The following is a 16465-nucleotide window of genomic DNA, read 5'->3' as shown; positions in this document are numbered from 1 at the left end:
TTCTTCGCATCCGTTATTTTGGCACAAGTTTTTTTGGTTCTCAAAAAGAAACAGTTTGAAAAGGTTCAATTGTACGAAATGAATTTCTAGGTCCCGGGATTTCTTACCATCAAGTTGGTAAAAAGCCTCGATTTATTGGCAATTGCTAGAATTATCTATGATCTATTTTGGAAATCCTTTTTTTGTTTAGACTGCTTTTTGTTTATGAGATGTCTGGAATTCCTTATTTATATCCCATGCAAAAGAAGAGAATCCAAGGCAAAGGCGAGAACAATCAAATTAAAATTTCTTCTTTTTCGGAGGGATTGCAGGTCTTCTTAATCGTCTATTCGGCACAAGAAAAAGCCTTTTTCTTGTGCCGATTCTTCTTGTATCAAAATAAGAATCCTTTTTCTTCCTAATTCGTCAAAGATTACTATTTCTTCTTTATTCGGGTCTGTCTCTTGGACCTCTTTTTCTTTTGCTTAGGTTTAGCCGAGGTAGTGGACAAACAGAGGGGAAGAAAATATGGCGGGGGAAAAATTTCTTGTGATTGTGAGCAAATTGCTTGGCTTGTTTAATTAAGTTCAACTTCAAATTTACAGAAATTTTGCAAAAAAAAAGTAAACTCTTCCATTGAAGGTTTTTTTATTTTTAGGCTAGTTGAATAGTTTTGATTAAGGTTTTATTAGTTTATTACTCGAAACTAAATCAAGGATTTTCAGGATACTTCCTTCGTGGAATAAGATATTGGATCCTCGAGTGATCTCTTTTTCTTGTTGCTTCATAAGAGTGAATCGAATAGATTCAATTCGCGTTATAAGAGTAAAATAAAAATTCCGCGGGTCCTTTCCGCTCTAATCAGATAAAGGGGGGTAAGGACCCGCTAAGCTCCTACTTTTTCATGTTTACAATCTGGTCCCTCCGATTACTATAGAGATGAACCCAATCCAGAATATGAACCATAAAAGAAAACACCTACTAAACCAATCACAGCAATACCAGCTACAGTACCTATCAGCCAAAGAGGAATTCTTCCAGTAGTATCGGCCATTTCCCCTACTTTCCTCCACATTTTATCAATTGGTCATGCTAGAGACAAAAACAGTCATGGGTAGTTATAAGGATGGTATCCTTCCAAATGGGATAAGAGAATTCTTATTAGTCTCTTTCTTTCTCTCAATTGAAGAAGTAATTGGAAAATAAAACAGCAAGTACAAAAATGAGTAATAAACCCCAGTATAGACTGGTACGATTCAATTCAACATTTTGTTCATTCGGGTTTGATTGTGTCATAGTTCTATAGTTGGAATTTGTTTTATCGTTGGATGAACTGCATTGCTGATATTGATCCCAAGAAAAAAACAGTAGGTACAGCTAGTCCGTGAATAGCCAGCCATCGCACTGTAAAAATAGGATAGGTTCGATCTATGGTCATTGAGGGCCTCCTAAAAGGATCTACTAAATTCATCGAGTTGTTCTAAAGAATCAAAACGGTCGGTTATTAACGGAATTCCTTGTCGGCTTTCCGTGAAATACTCGTTTGGCCTAGGACTTCCAAACACGTCATAAGCTAAACCCGTACTGACAAATAACCAACCCGCAATGAATAGGGAAGGTATAGTAATGCTATGAATAACCCAGTATCGAATACTGGTAATAATATCAGCAAAAGAACGTTCTCCCGTGCTTCCAGACATGCTGAACTCCCAAAATTTTTGTACATTCAAAAAAGGAATTGATTCCGTAAAAGATGGGATCGACCAGTAAATAGAAAATTACTGATATTTCATCCTTGTGAGATTGTCAATTTTGTACCAAAGGTGTATTTTGAGTATACCGAATTAGTATAGCTATCCTTCCTATGGCACAGCAATCTGGTTTTGCCTGGTTCCGAAACATAATTACTTTTTTATTTTTTTTTTGTCTATAGGTAAGCTATATGTTATTCAAGGCATCAATAGAAAACCCCATTTTTGTAGGTTCTACTTACTTTTCATTGGCTTCGGAATAATAGAGTAATTCGGAATAGCAGCCAAAATCTTGGGAAAATCTAAGTTAATGATCAATAGGTTTGGATAAATAATTTAGGAAGGATATTCTCATACTGACACAATACAAGGACAAGTATATGTGAAATCTATCCTTTCATAATTCGTAATTCATCCTTGTATTGTTTGTTGGATTAGGTCTAACTTTCTTGACCAAACTGCGAGCGCGGAACTTTACGAGATGAAATAGGGAAAGACAGAAGATAGAATAGAACTTAAAAGGATAATTGAAGTGACTCGTCTTCGAATCTACTTTGGTTGGAGTTCGAAAAAGGAATAAAAATAAAGTAAATTCAAGGAAGAGCTTTCTTTTTTTTTTTTTTTAACAGCCCCTTGGCAGGTCGTGGAATGCTTTTGTTCTCCTCTTATTCCATATGGAATACAATCAGTTAAAATAAGAAGGAATAGGGGAATATTCGATCGTTCACTCCAAAAAGAGGGTCCTATTGAAAAAGAAATTATCCAAAATAGAAAGAAGTTTTTTTTTTCAAATTCAATTGTTTATTTATCTCTTATTCAAAAATTTCCCTGAAAATTGAATTTCTTTTTTTCATTCAATGGGGTTAGATGATCTAGTTCTTAATATTATTACTTTACTCAATTGACAAATTCCACAACAAATCTCTTGATTCGGAATTAGGGACTCATGTATCATCTGATGAATCCACTTTCTTTTACACTTCTGTATCTTACTCTATCTTGTTTTTTAGTATTATCTAAAATAACTGATGAATTATGAATTTTCCATAACTTAGGTAAATGCTTTACCAACATATGTAGTGTAGTAAAAAAAAATAAATGGAATTTAACTCTTTCATGCTTACTTTAACTAGTTATTTTGGTTTTCTACTGGCTGCTTTAACTATAACCCCAGCTCTATTTATTGGCTTGAACAAGATACGCCTTATTTGAATTGACTGAATAATTATAATTCAGAAAAGAAAAATCTTTCTTTGGGATTCCTGGCATTCTACGACTCTTTTCCAGACTAATTAGGAATTCTTTTCTTGGTCATTGAGATTCGTGGATAATTTAGAGTACTATTTAGGGATAGATCGTACCTCTTTTTTTATCCCCTCGAACAAATCGAAATGATTGAAGTTTTTCTATTTGGAATCGTCTTAGGCCTAATTCCTATTACTTTAGCGGGATTATTCGTGACTGCGTATTTGCAATACAGGCGTGGGGATCAGTTGGATCTTTGATTGAGTCATTTTTTTTTTTGATTGACCTCCTCCAGACCAGAGAGGAGGTCAAATTGAAATTGGAGTTACAATTCAATTTTGTTAAGTTATTTTACTCTGCTTCGACATAAAATAGATGGAATCACGCTCTGTAGGATTTGAACCTACGACATCGGGTTTTGGAGACCCGCGTTCTACCGAACTGAACTAAGAGCGCTTTCATTCATTCAAAAAGAAAATCTTTTTCTATTCCTAATGTATCTCACGTACGTATAGTCTCCACAAATTCAAGTTATACCCACTTTACTTTAATTGATCTCGTCGCTACTGCCTATAAAGAAGAAAGAAGTAATAGGTAGGGATGACAGGATTTGAACCTGTGACATTTTGTACCCAAAACAAACGCGCTACCAAGCTGCGCTACATCCCTTTTCCAAATTAAATTGTTGTACAATGCCATTGTACACAATTCCTGTCTTCTTTTCCACATCATAATTTTCTTCTTCTTTCTTTCTCTATCTATATATAGAACCCTCGTGTCATTTCTTCTTTTTGGTCTCATATAATTAAGGAATTATATACATATAAAATCCAATATAATTTCGCCTATAAAAGAAGGATTACTTTTCCTTGGTAATATATAGGAAGAAGGGGTCATCTTTTTCTTTTTTAGGGATAGGAAAATTTCGTCGATATGGTTCATTTTATATATAGCATAACAATCTTGGGCAAGAGTTTATGATCATATATGTATTCCAACAAGGAAGGAGGATTTTCAATGCGGGATATAAAAACATATCTCTCTGTAGCACCCGTGCTAAGTACTCTATGGTTTGGTGCTTTAGCAGGTTTATTGATAGAAATTAATCGTTTATTCCCAGATGCTTTGTCATTCCCTTTTTTTTAATTCTAGTTATTGCTATGGGAGGGATAGATTTCTTCGTGATATGACAAAATTTGATCCTTTTCAATCTTTTTTTAGTATCGGAAGGAAAAAGAAAGAAAAGATGGATTGGGTTGAACCTCAGAGTCATTAAAAATTTGGTAAACCCCATTTTTGAAAATAGAAATTCAATTTAAAGGGGTACCCAAGCTAAATAAGGCCTCAGAAATCAGAGCATAGAAAAGGCGGGGCTGGCTAATTAAATGAAAGGATTTCGAACCAAAATCTTTGCTAATTCGACAAGGATTGTATTCTTTAATTATTTCTCTATTTTTTATTACTTAATTAAAGAATAAAAAAAAATTATTCTAATGAATTTTATTCTTCTTCTTCGGATTCAAAATAGAAGAATAAAAGAATAAGTAGAAGAATTAAGTTAAGTCAATCCAAAAAGAAAAGGAGGTTCATGGCCAAGGGAAAAGATGTTAGAATCAGAGTTATTTTGGAATGCATCAGTTGTGTTCGAAAAGGTGCCAATGAGGAATCGACGGGGATTTCTAGATATAGTACTCAAAAGAATCGCCACAATACACCCGGACAATTAGAATTCAAAAAATTTTGTCGTTATTGTCGCAAGCATACGACTCATCACGAAATAAAGAAATAGGAACATCGTGTGTTTGATCTTTCCAAACAACAGAAAGAGTAAGAACTTCATATTTAATATATAAAGAAAACATAGTATAGAATACAAAATACAAATCAACTCATCTGATTTCCGGTAGATATTATTTCATATGTATAGAGGGTATTCATATACTATAATATGAATCAAATAAGATATGGATCAAAGAAAAACTACTTCTTCTGGATCCTAAATTAATAAAATAAAGAAGTGAATTTTCAAATTTTCAAATTTTAAATAAGGAATAAATCATGTATACATCTAAACAACCTTTTCTTAAATCTAAGCAACCCTTTAGTAAATCCAAGCAAACTTTTAATAAATCCAAGCAACCCTTTCGTAAATCCAAGCAAACTTTTCGTAAATTCAAGCAACCTTTTCGTAAATCTAAACAACCTTTTCGTAGGCGTCCCCGGATTGGCCCGGGAGATCGAATTGATTATAGAAACATGAGTTTAATTAATAGATTTATTAGTGAACAAGGAAAAATATTATCGAGACGAATAAATAGATTAACCTTGAAACAACAACGATTAATTACTCTTGCTATAAAACAGGCTCGTATTTTATCTTTCTTACCGTTTCGTAACTATGAGAACGAAAAGCAATTTCAAGCCCAGTCAATTTCAATAATTACAGGTTCTAGACCCAGAAAAAATAGACATATTCCTCAATTAACGCAAAAGTACAATTCCAATCGAAACTTAAGAAACAACAACCAAAATTTAAGAAACAACAACCGGAACTTAAGTTCCGATTGTTGATGTTTTATTCGAATTCGAAAGGGCCAGACCTATATATATTATAAAGAAAGTAATCCAGCTCGTTGATTCCTACCACTTAATCTTAATTTATTGTATCTTCCCGGAGTTCCCTCTCCGGGAATTCATCTTTTATTATTCCAGTATATTACTTTATTTATACCTTTAATTGATGATCTTTATTTTATTGGAAATCGTGTAAAGATTATTTGGATTTGATACAGCTACTTGTGCAAGCATTTTACGATTAAGAATCAATTTCTTCTTGTACAGGTTGTGTATTAATTTACTATAACTATCGAATACTTTATATACCCGCGTTGCTGCGTTTATCCGAGTGATCCACAAACGACGAAAATCCCTCTTTTGCCTACCTCTATCTCGATGAGAGGAAACAAAAGCTCTTTTTACCTGTTGGGTAATCATTCGATTAAGTCTTAAATGAGCCCCTCTAAAGTTTGAGGCAAATGAACGCATTTTTGTTCGTCGTCTCCGGGCTATATATCCTCGCGGAACTCTGGTCATTGAATCAAATTAACCTTAATGAATAACTAATGATTTCTCTTCTTTTAGCCACCCTTTTTCTCATTAATAACAAAACTAATTATTCCGATATATAAAATATTAATTCCAATGGCTTTTGCTATAGTAACCTTCCCAACCACGATTTTTTATTCCACTCCGTTCAGTTATTTCTATACGAAATAACAAATTCATTCTAATAATACTAAAAAAAATAGTGGGTTCCATCGTTTCTATGGTTCCCTTTTAAACGGTGAGGCCCTCTCTATACACCGGAGCCCTTTCTTTCATCAAAAGGTATTGCGAACTTGTATAGTCCACATTCTTTGGCTCTACCTATCCATTATAGAGTAAATAGCTCTTTTCACAATAAGAGTTATCCATACAGTGACGGTATTTAATTATGAAAGTTGGCTAAGTAGCTGACCCTGTTAGTCCGTTCTTTTAAGATAAAGGAGCATAAGCCTTTTTCTTTTTATTACTATTTCCTCCGCTTAATGGATAACCATTTGCTACCAATGGGAGAATTGCTTCTTATTTCCAATTTAGATAATTGGATTTGCACCAAAGGAAACCATAAATTCCATATACCATAGAAATCTAGGATAGAGAAGCTATATCCTATTCATTGGTACTAATCATGGATACTTCAATTTTTTTTATATTTGTTTGAAGTCATGATCTGAACGAGTCGCACATACACCCTAGCACATGTTCCTCGACGCTGAGGGCATCCTTTAAGCGCGGCCGTTTTTCGAGCATTTCGTATTGGCTGTCTTGCGTTTCTAATAAGTTGTTTAACCGTCGGCATGTTGTATGTATATAGAAAAAAATGGATTGGTTTAGATCCATCTTAACCTGATGATTGCTCATCATGAAGTCTTTCTATTTTCTATTAAATCGAGGAAAACACGAATTTAGCTGTGAAATAACTTTACAAGAAATCCGGACACTACCAATCCTTAAACATTTCTGGAAACCACACTGGATCAGTATCGCAGTGCTTGTCAATCATTTCATCCCCTACAATATCGACAAGTCCATAAGCTTTGGCTTCGTCTGCTGACATAAAAACATCCCTTTCCATGTCTTCGGATACAACCCAAAAAGGCTTGCCTGTTCTTACTGCATAAACCCTTGTGATCATTTCGCGAACTTTGTGTAACTCTTCTACTTCTAGTAAAAATTCTGGTGTCCTTGCCCGATAATAAGCACTAGCAGGTTGGTGAAGCATAATCCTCGCGTGAGGGAATGCTATACGCTTGGTGGGTTCTCCTCCAAGCAGAATGAAGGACGCCATGGAGGCGGCTATTCCGAGGCATATTGTATATATATCTGGTGTCACCGTTTGCATCGTATCAAAAATAGCCATTCCTGAGATTAGCCACCCGCCTGGGGAGTTTATAAACAAAAAAATATCACTAATTCCATCTTCTATACTCAGATATACCATGAGACCTGTAATATGATTCGTGATCTCGCAACGAATCTCTTGACCTAAAAAAAGTGTCCTTTCTCGATACATAACATTGTATAAGTCAACCCAAGTCGCTTCTTCATCTCCAGGAATCCGGTAAGGTACTTTTGGAACACCAATGGGCATATTAGATTAATATTATTAAATTTAAGTAAGAAAACCACACTTTAATATGGAAACGTAAGAATGGAACAGAAAGAAAGAATCCGCAGTTTATTGTCTTAATTTTTATTCTTATTCTATATGAATATTATAGATTCTATTAATACGTAGATTGAAAGGTTATACATATAAGGAATGTAAGACAGATTGAATAAAGAAAAGGGAATGGGTGATTTGAATGCTAAACAAAGAGGGGTAGCGATCTATTCTTCGTTTTTTCCAAATTGGCCAAGTTACCCATTGCATATTGGCACTTATCGAGTATAGAATAGATCTGCTTCTCTTTCTTCTTATGAACAGAATTGGCTTCTTATTTTTAATGGAATGAAATAAATATTCGCGCTTTCTGACACAGAATCCCCTAGAAGGGTTAGGTACATAGGATATGGATAGTCTTTTTCAATGCGATAAAATAAAGCGACATCGTGTCTATTTTTCTTTGCTAAAGGGGTATTTCCATGGGTTTGCCTTGGTATCGTGTTCATACTGTCGTATTGAATGATCCGGGTCGATTGCTTGCGGTGCATATAATGCACACAGCTCTAGTTTCTGGTTGGGCTGGCTCAATGGCTTTATACGAATTAGCAGTTTTTGATCCCTCTGATCCTGTTCTGGATCCAATGTGGAGACAAGGTATGTTCGTAATTCCCTTCATGACTCGTTTAGGAATAACGGATTCGTGGGGTGGTTGGAGTATTTCAGGAGGAACTGTAACAAATCCGGGTATTTGGAGTTATGAAGGTGTGGCAGGTACGCATATTGTGTTTTCTGGCTTGTGTTTCTTGGCAGCGATCTGGCATTGGGTATATTGGGACCTAGAAATATTCTCTGATGAGCGGACGGGAAAACCCTCTTTGGATTTGCCCAAGATCTTTGGAATTCATTTATTTCTTGCAGGGGTGGCTTGCTTTGGCTTTGGGGCATTTCATGTAACGGGTTTGTATGGTCCTGGGATATGGGTATCCGATCCTTATGGACTAACTGGAAAAGTACAAGCTGTAAATCCAGCGTGGGGTGCAGAAGGTTTTGATCCTTTTGTTCCGGGGGGAATAGCTTCTCATCATATTGCTGCGGGTACATTGGGTATATTAGCGGGCTTATTCCATCTTAGTGTCCGTCCGCCTCAACGTCTATATAAAGGATTACGTATGGGCAATATTGAAACTGTACTTTCCAGTAGTATCGCTGCTGTTTTTTTTGCAGCTTTCGTAGTTGCTGGAACTATGTGGTATGGGTCAGCAACGACCCCAATCGAATTATTTGGGCCTACTCGTTATCAGTGGGATCAGGGATACTTTCAGCAAGAAATATATCGAAGAGTTAGCAATGGTTTAGCCGAAAATCTTAGTTTATCAGAAGCTTGGTCTAAAATTCCCGAAAAATTAGCCTTTTATGATTATATTGGTAATAATCCGGCAAAAGGGGGATTATTCAGAGCAGGCTCAATGGACAATGGGGATGGAATAGCTGTTGGATGGTTAGGACATCCCGTCTTTAGAGATAAAGAAGGACGTGAGCTTTTTGTACGCCGTATGCCTACTTTTTTTGAAACATTTCCGGTTGTTTTGGTAGATGAGGAGGGAATTGTTAGAGCAGACGTTCCTTTTAGAAGAGCAGAATCCAAATATAGTGTTGAACAAGTAGGTGTAACGGTGGAGTTCTATGGTGGCGAACTTAATGGAGTAAGTTATTCTGATCCTGCTACTGTAAAAAAATATGCGAGGCGTTCTCAATTAGGGGAAATTTTTGAATTAGACCGGGCTACTTTGAAATCTGATGGTGTTTTTCGCAGCAGTCCAAGGGGTTGGTTCACTTTTGGTCATGCTACCTTTGCTTTGCTCTTCTTTTTCGGACACATTTGGCATGGCGCTAGAACATTGTTCCGAGATGTTTTTGCTGGTATTGATCCAGATTTGGATGCTCAAGTGGAATTTGGAACATTCCAAAAAGTGGGAGATCCAACTACAAGGAAACAGGCAGTTTGATACACATTGTTATAGTATCTTTCACCTCTCTTTTTTGATTTGACATGGGAAACATCTCCCATCCTTTCTTTGACTCTTTTTCTTTCTTTATATGGGAAATTATCCCAAATGACAAATGAATAGGTGTGGAAGTTATAATTGTAAATAAACCAGGATCGAATCTATGGAAGCATTGGTTTATACGTTCCTTTTAGTTTCGACTTTAGGGATAATTTTTTTCGCTATCTTCTTCCGAGAACCACCTAAGGTTCCACCAACTCCAACTAAAAGAATAAAATAATTTCATTTAAGTAAGAAGTCCCCCTATCTGGGAGACTTCTTACTTAAATTAGTCTCCGTGTTCTTCGAATGGATCTCTTAATTGTTGAGAGGGTTGCCCAAACGCGGTATATAAGGCATACCCAGTAAAGCTTACAAGTAAACCAGATATGGAGATGGCGACTAAAGTTGCTGTTTCCATTTTTATAGAATTTCAAGATTACAATGGATCTACGAAAAGATCGTGTATTTACAACTACAACGGAATAGTATACAAAGTCAACACCAATGATTAAATAGAATTTATGGCTACACAAACCGTTGAAGATAGTTCTAAACCTAGGCCAAAACGAACTGGTGCAGGTAGTTTACTGAAACCCTTGAATTCGGAATATGGGAAAGTCGCCCCGGGTTGGGGGACTACTCCTTTTATGGGGATCGCAATGGCTTTATTCGCTATATTCCTATCTATCATTTTAGAAATTTATAATTCTTCCGTTTTACTGGACGGAATTTTAACCAATTAGGTTTCTACTAACTAAAACTAGGAAGTCAGAGTTTTTCCATCCAAAAAAGCCTTTCTAGTTTAAGATCTACATTTCTAGATATTATGGTAGTTCGACCGCGGAATTTTTTTGTTTCGGTATCTCTGGAATATGAGTGTGTGACTTGTTAGAATTGATCCTATTGATAATACATAGAAAGGGCCTGTTATCTCTATCAAGATGATTCTAATTCGTCAGATATTATTTATTCTAGTATCTGGAACACGAAATAGATAGAGTGGATCAAAAAAAAATGGAACTATGATTCATACTCACTATTAAGACCTCGCAACCAGACTGAAAAATTCAAGTAGTTCTTAAATAAAAATAAAAAAGAAATTTTCTTCCTTCCAATTTTGTTTGCCCAAAAGACAACTTTTTTTCTCTCGATTTTGTCGAGTCATTACACTGATTCAATAAATGATTATCAAGCGGTTCTTATTCGAAGAACCCTTGCCTTTTGTTTAGCTTGAGACTAAATCATCGTGGCTCTAGTATGAATCTAAGGTTTTAATTGAACTGATTCATAGGATCTCAACAAGATAATTTCTATATTACGCATAAAAAAACAAATCCTTTATAGGGAAGAGAAAAGTCAAGAAGCCTCTAATGACCAACATAAGGGAAAGGAAGAAAGAAAGACGCGCCAACTTGAGATTTTTTGGCATTATCATCACAAAGAAGATATTCCGGATTTTTCTTATTTGATATCTTCAAGGCAAATCGACCCAATTCAGTGGCTGATGAAGTTTTGAACCTTTTTTCTAATATTCGTTGAAAATTTTTGTGTTTCTGCTTGAGCCGTACGAGATGAAATTTTCATATACGGCTCTTAGAGGGGGACTCGGGTTAGTTACCTATCTCAATAAAGTATATGATTGGTTTGAGGAACGTCTTGAGATTCAGGCAATTGCAGATGATATAACTAGTAAATATGTTCCTCCCCATGTCAACATATTTTATTGTTTAGGGGGAATTACACTTACTTGTTTTCTAGTACAAGTCGCTACCGGTTTTGCTATGACTTTTTACTACCGACCAACCGTTACAGAGGCTTTTTCCTCGGTTCAATACATAATGACCGAGGCCAACTTTGGTTGGTTAATCCGATCAGTTCATCGATGGTCAGCAAGTATGATGGTTTTAATGATGATCCTGCATGTATTTCGTGTGTATCTCACAGGGGGATTTAAAAAACCCCGCGAATTAACTTGGGTCACAGGTGTGGTTTTGGCTGTTTTGACTGCATCATTTGGTGTAACTGGTTATTCTTTGCCTTGGGATCAAATTGGCTATTGGGCAGTCAAAATTGTGACAGGTGTACCTGACGCCATTCCGGTAATAGGATCGCCTTTAGTGGAGTTATTACGCGGAAGTGCTAGTGTGGGCCAATCCACTTTGACTCGTTTTTATAGTTTACATACCTTTGTACTGCCTCTGCTTACTGCCGTATTTATGTTAATGCACTTTCCAATGATACGTAAGCAAGGTATTTCGGGTCCTTTATAGGGAAGGCATATCATAGAGAATTATAATTATCATATATCATATCGGGTAGGTTTTGGTATTTCATTGCTACAAGCATGGGTTATTGTAAAATAACACATGTCATTTGGATACTTCTCTTCAACTCCAAAGTATTTTTATAGCAATACAAATAGTTGAAGTTAATTTTACGAAAGAAAAAAGGCGGATTATGGGAGTGTGTGACTTGAATTATTGATTTGGCCATGCAGATAAAGAATTGGATCTGCCACATTAGAATTCACAACCAAAGGTGTCTCCGCATCCAATCAACATGTAAGTCCCCTACCTAGGAAGGATAGGCTGGTTCACTTGAGGAGAATATCTTCTATGATCATACCGCAACCATGTCATCCATGAACAGGCTCCGTAAGATCCCATAGAGTAGAAATGGAATAAGTCATGTGACATGATCCAGTTCTCTATTTATTACACTTACCTTTTTATTATAGTATGGAAATGCATTCATTTTCTTTGCATCGATTGTGATCCGCAATACTATCGGAGTAAAAGAAGGGATCTAAGGAAGAATGTAGGCTAAACTTTTTGATTTTTTATTAGTAACAAGTAAATATTTTGTTTGGAGGTAAGAAACTTGCGATATTGAGGGGATAAATACCAACTAATCAAGAGACATGAGACAATCCACAAAGCAATTGATCATGATCAAATTTGTAAGCCCACTTGGATATTGAGCATTTACCCATAAGAATAGGATTATTTTCAATGAGTAGTTGTAGGTGCAACTTCGGAAAAGAGAATCTGATAAAGCTTTTCTTGCCTAGAGTCATTGAGTCATTATAAACCTTAATTCTATTAAGGATCTTCCGCGGTCTTATTTCTTTCACTCTTGCTCGAGCCGGATGATGATAAATTCTCATGTCCGGTTCCTTTGGGGGATGGATCCTAAAGAGTTCACCTATCCCAATAACAAAGAAACCAGACTTAAATGATCCTGTATTAAGAGCTAAATTAGCTAAAGGGATGGGACATAATTATTACGGGGAACCCGCATGGCCCAACGATCTTTTATATATTTTTCCAGTAGTAATTCTAGGTACTATTGCATGTAATGTAGGTTTAGCGGTTCTCGAGCCATCAATGATTGGTGAACCGGCAGATCCGTTTGCAACTCCTCTGGAAATATTACCCGAGTGGTACTTCTTTCCCGTGTTTCAAATACTCCGTACGGTACCCAATAAGTTATTGGGCGTTCTTTTAATGGTTTCTGTGCCAACAGGCTTATTGACAGTACCTTTTCTAGAGAATGTCAATAAATTCCAAAATCCATTTCGCCGCCCAGTAGCTACGACCGTTTTTTTAATCGGTACTGTAGTAGCTCTTTGGTTAGGTATTGGAGCAACATTACCCATTGATAAATCATTAACTTTAGGTCTTTTTTAGATATTTTTTGATTCATTCAACCGTGAAGTACCATAGGTATCTAGGAAATAGTTACTTCCAAGTGAATCTTCCCTAGATACCTAAAATCCATTTTATTATGATCCATTTCGCGAAAATATAGATTGTACCAAAGATGCTAAATTGTTTTCTTTTTATTCTAACTCGAAAAAGAAGAAGAAAAAAAATTGCAATGGATTTAAAACGAGAGTTTATTCTTAAGTAAATCAATTGGGAGATGCTTCTCTAGAGTGTCCCATATATGTTTTCTATCTTCCATACGAAAACTGTCAATTCTCAGAAGATCTTCTTCAGTCTTACTCAAAAGGTCCAATAGTGTATGTATATTGGCCCTTTTTAGACAATTATACGTTCTAGAAGTCAATTCTAATTGATCAATAAAAATACAATTCAATGGAATTCCTTTTTTGTTTTTCTTTAGATTAGTTAATCTTTTTTGAAAAGTAAAAAGGGGTGGAGTAAACCTGTTTTTATTTTCTTCGAAACTAGCGCCCTCTTCCTCCGCGTGTAGAAAAGGAAGAAATAAATCAATCAAATTACGAGAAGCCTCATAAAGTGCTTCCTTAGGGGTTAAACTTCCATTAGTCCATATTTCTAGAAAAAGTATCTCGTGTTTTTCATTTCCATTCCCACAAGAAAAAATACTATAATTCACATTTCGAACAGGCATGGATACAGCATCTATAGGATAACTTCCATCTTGATAGTTCTTTCTGAGTTCTGTCTGATATCCACGATCTCTCTTGATCTGTAAATCAATACAGAAATCAATGGGCTCTGTCAAGTTAGCTATAGGTTGTGCCGTATCAACGATTTCTACGGAAGGCGGTAAGATGATATCTTGAGCAGTTATGTATCTAGGACCTTTGACGCAAATGGATGCGTCTCTAACTCCATAGAGATTACTTCTCAATACAATTTCTTTCAAATTTAGTAAAATTTCTTGTACGGATTCTTCAATACCTGCTATTGTAGAATACTCGTGCGGCACGCTCCCAAATTTTGCACGTGTGATACATGTTCCTTCTATTTCTCCAAGTAAAGCTCTTCGCAAGGCAATACCGACGGTGTCCGCTTGACCTTTTCTAAGCGGGGACAGAATGAAACGACCATAATAAAGGCGCTTACTATCTACTCTTGATTCAACACACTTCCACTGTAGTGTTTGAGTGGATCCTGCTACCTCCTCTCGAACCATAATAGACTAGTATTATTATTTTATCATTGAATCGTTTATTTCTCTTGAAATGAAAGTTGAAAGCGGGTTAATTCTTTTACAGACGTCTTTTTTTAGGCGGTCGACATCCATTATGCGGCATAGGTGTTACATCGCGTATACAACTTAATCGCACACCACTTTTAGCAATGGCTCGTAATGCGGCATCTCTTCCACTACCAGCGCCCTTTACCATAACTTCTGCTCGTTGCAAACCTACTGTACGAATAGCATCTACTGCTGTTCTTTGACCAGCATAGGGTGATGCTTTTCTTGAGCTTTTGAATCCACAAGTACCGGCCGAGGACCAAAAAACCACCCGACCTTGTGGGTCTGTAACAGTTATAATGGTATTGTTGAAACTAGCTTGAACATGAATAACCCCTTTTGTTATTCTACGTGCACTCTTCCGTAAACTAAAACGTGCATTCCTACGTAAACCAATACGCACTTTCTTACGTGAACCAATTTTTGGTATAGCTTTTGCCATATTTTATTATCTCATAAATATGAGTTAGAAATAAAAAAAAGAAAAAAAGATACAAAGATATCCGTTTCAGGGTAAAATAAACCCTTTACTTTAATTATTTTAAATGAAATTATTTTATTTGGAATTGGAACATTTCCGCGGGTACTTTTTTTTACTTTTTAGAAAGTAAAGTTCTTTTTCGAAAGATTACCCCTGTCTTTGTTTATGCTTCGGATTAGAGCAAATGACTCTAATTCGTCCACGCCTACGAATCAGTCGACATTTTGTACAAATTTTACGAACGGAAGCTCTTATTTTCATATTTCCGTATCCTTTTTTAAACTATGAATCTAATCTTTTGGAAAAAATAAGTCTCTTCGCTTGAATTTTAGAACTTAGAATTTATTACCCTAGAAAAAAAAAGAAAAACCTAATCCTTTGAATCTTTGGTATCCTTCAAATCTTCGCTATCCTTCAAATCTTCGCTATCCTTCGAGTCTTCGATACGCTTCGAATCCTTATGGGGAAGTCTATAAATTATACGTCCCTTGCTTGAATCATAACGACTTACTTCAATTTTGACCCTATCCCCCATCAGTATTCGTATAGAACTAGACCGTATCTTTCCTGAAATATAGCCTAGGATGATGGTGTCATTCTCTAGCCGAACGCGGAACATTCCATTGGGTAGGGCTTCCGTAACTAAACCTTCGAAAGTTACTTTTGCTTCTCTCGGGTTTTTTTTTTCTCTCCTATTTTTTTTTTCTGTCATATTTTTTTTCTCCTATTTTTCTATTTTTATTTTAAAAATAGGAAGGGCGAGATAGAATTCGAGCACTATAGGCGGGGCGATTACCATATATAACATAAGACTTCTCCCCCAATTCTGTTTAGTCGAGCTTCTCGATCTGTCATTATTCCTCGAGAAGTAGAAAGAATAGCAATTCCCATTCCACCCAAAACTTTAGGAATTCCTTGATAGTTGGTATAAATTCGTAAGCCGGGTCGGCTGATACGCTTTAAAAAGGTTCTTGTTCTATATATTCCTTTTATAGTCTTTCTCTTTTGATGTCGCAAAGTTGAAACCAAGAAATATCTGTTACGTTCCTGATGTTTCCGAACACTTTCAATAAAACCCTCTCGTAGAAGTATTTTAACAATGTTTTCGGTAATATTTGTAGATACTACTCGAACTGTTCCTTTTTTATTCATGTCCGCATTTCTTATAGAGGTTAGTAAATCAGCAATAGTGTCCTTGCCCATAAGACTCTAATTCTAGGTTCCTCCTAATTTTTCTATAATCAACATGTTTTCTTTTTTTTTTTTTCATTTTGGATTTTAA

This window comes from Triticum urartu, unplaced genomic scaffold (assembly GCF_056163025.1).
Source record: "Triticum urartu cultivar PI428250 unplaced genomic scaffold, HENAU_Tu73 scaffold1, whole genome shotgun sequence".
Taxonomy (NCBI): Eukaryota; Viridiplantae; Streptophyta; class Magnoliopsida; order Poales; family Poaceae; genus Triticum; species Triticum urartu.
This window is presented reverse-complemented; position numbering follows the sequence as displayed.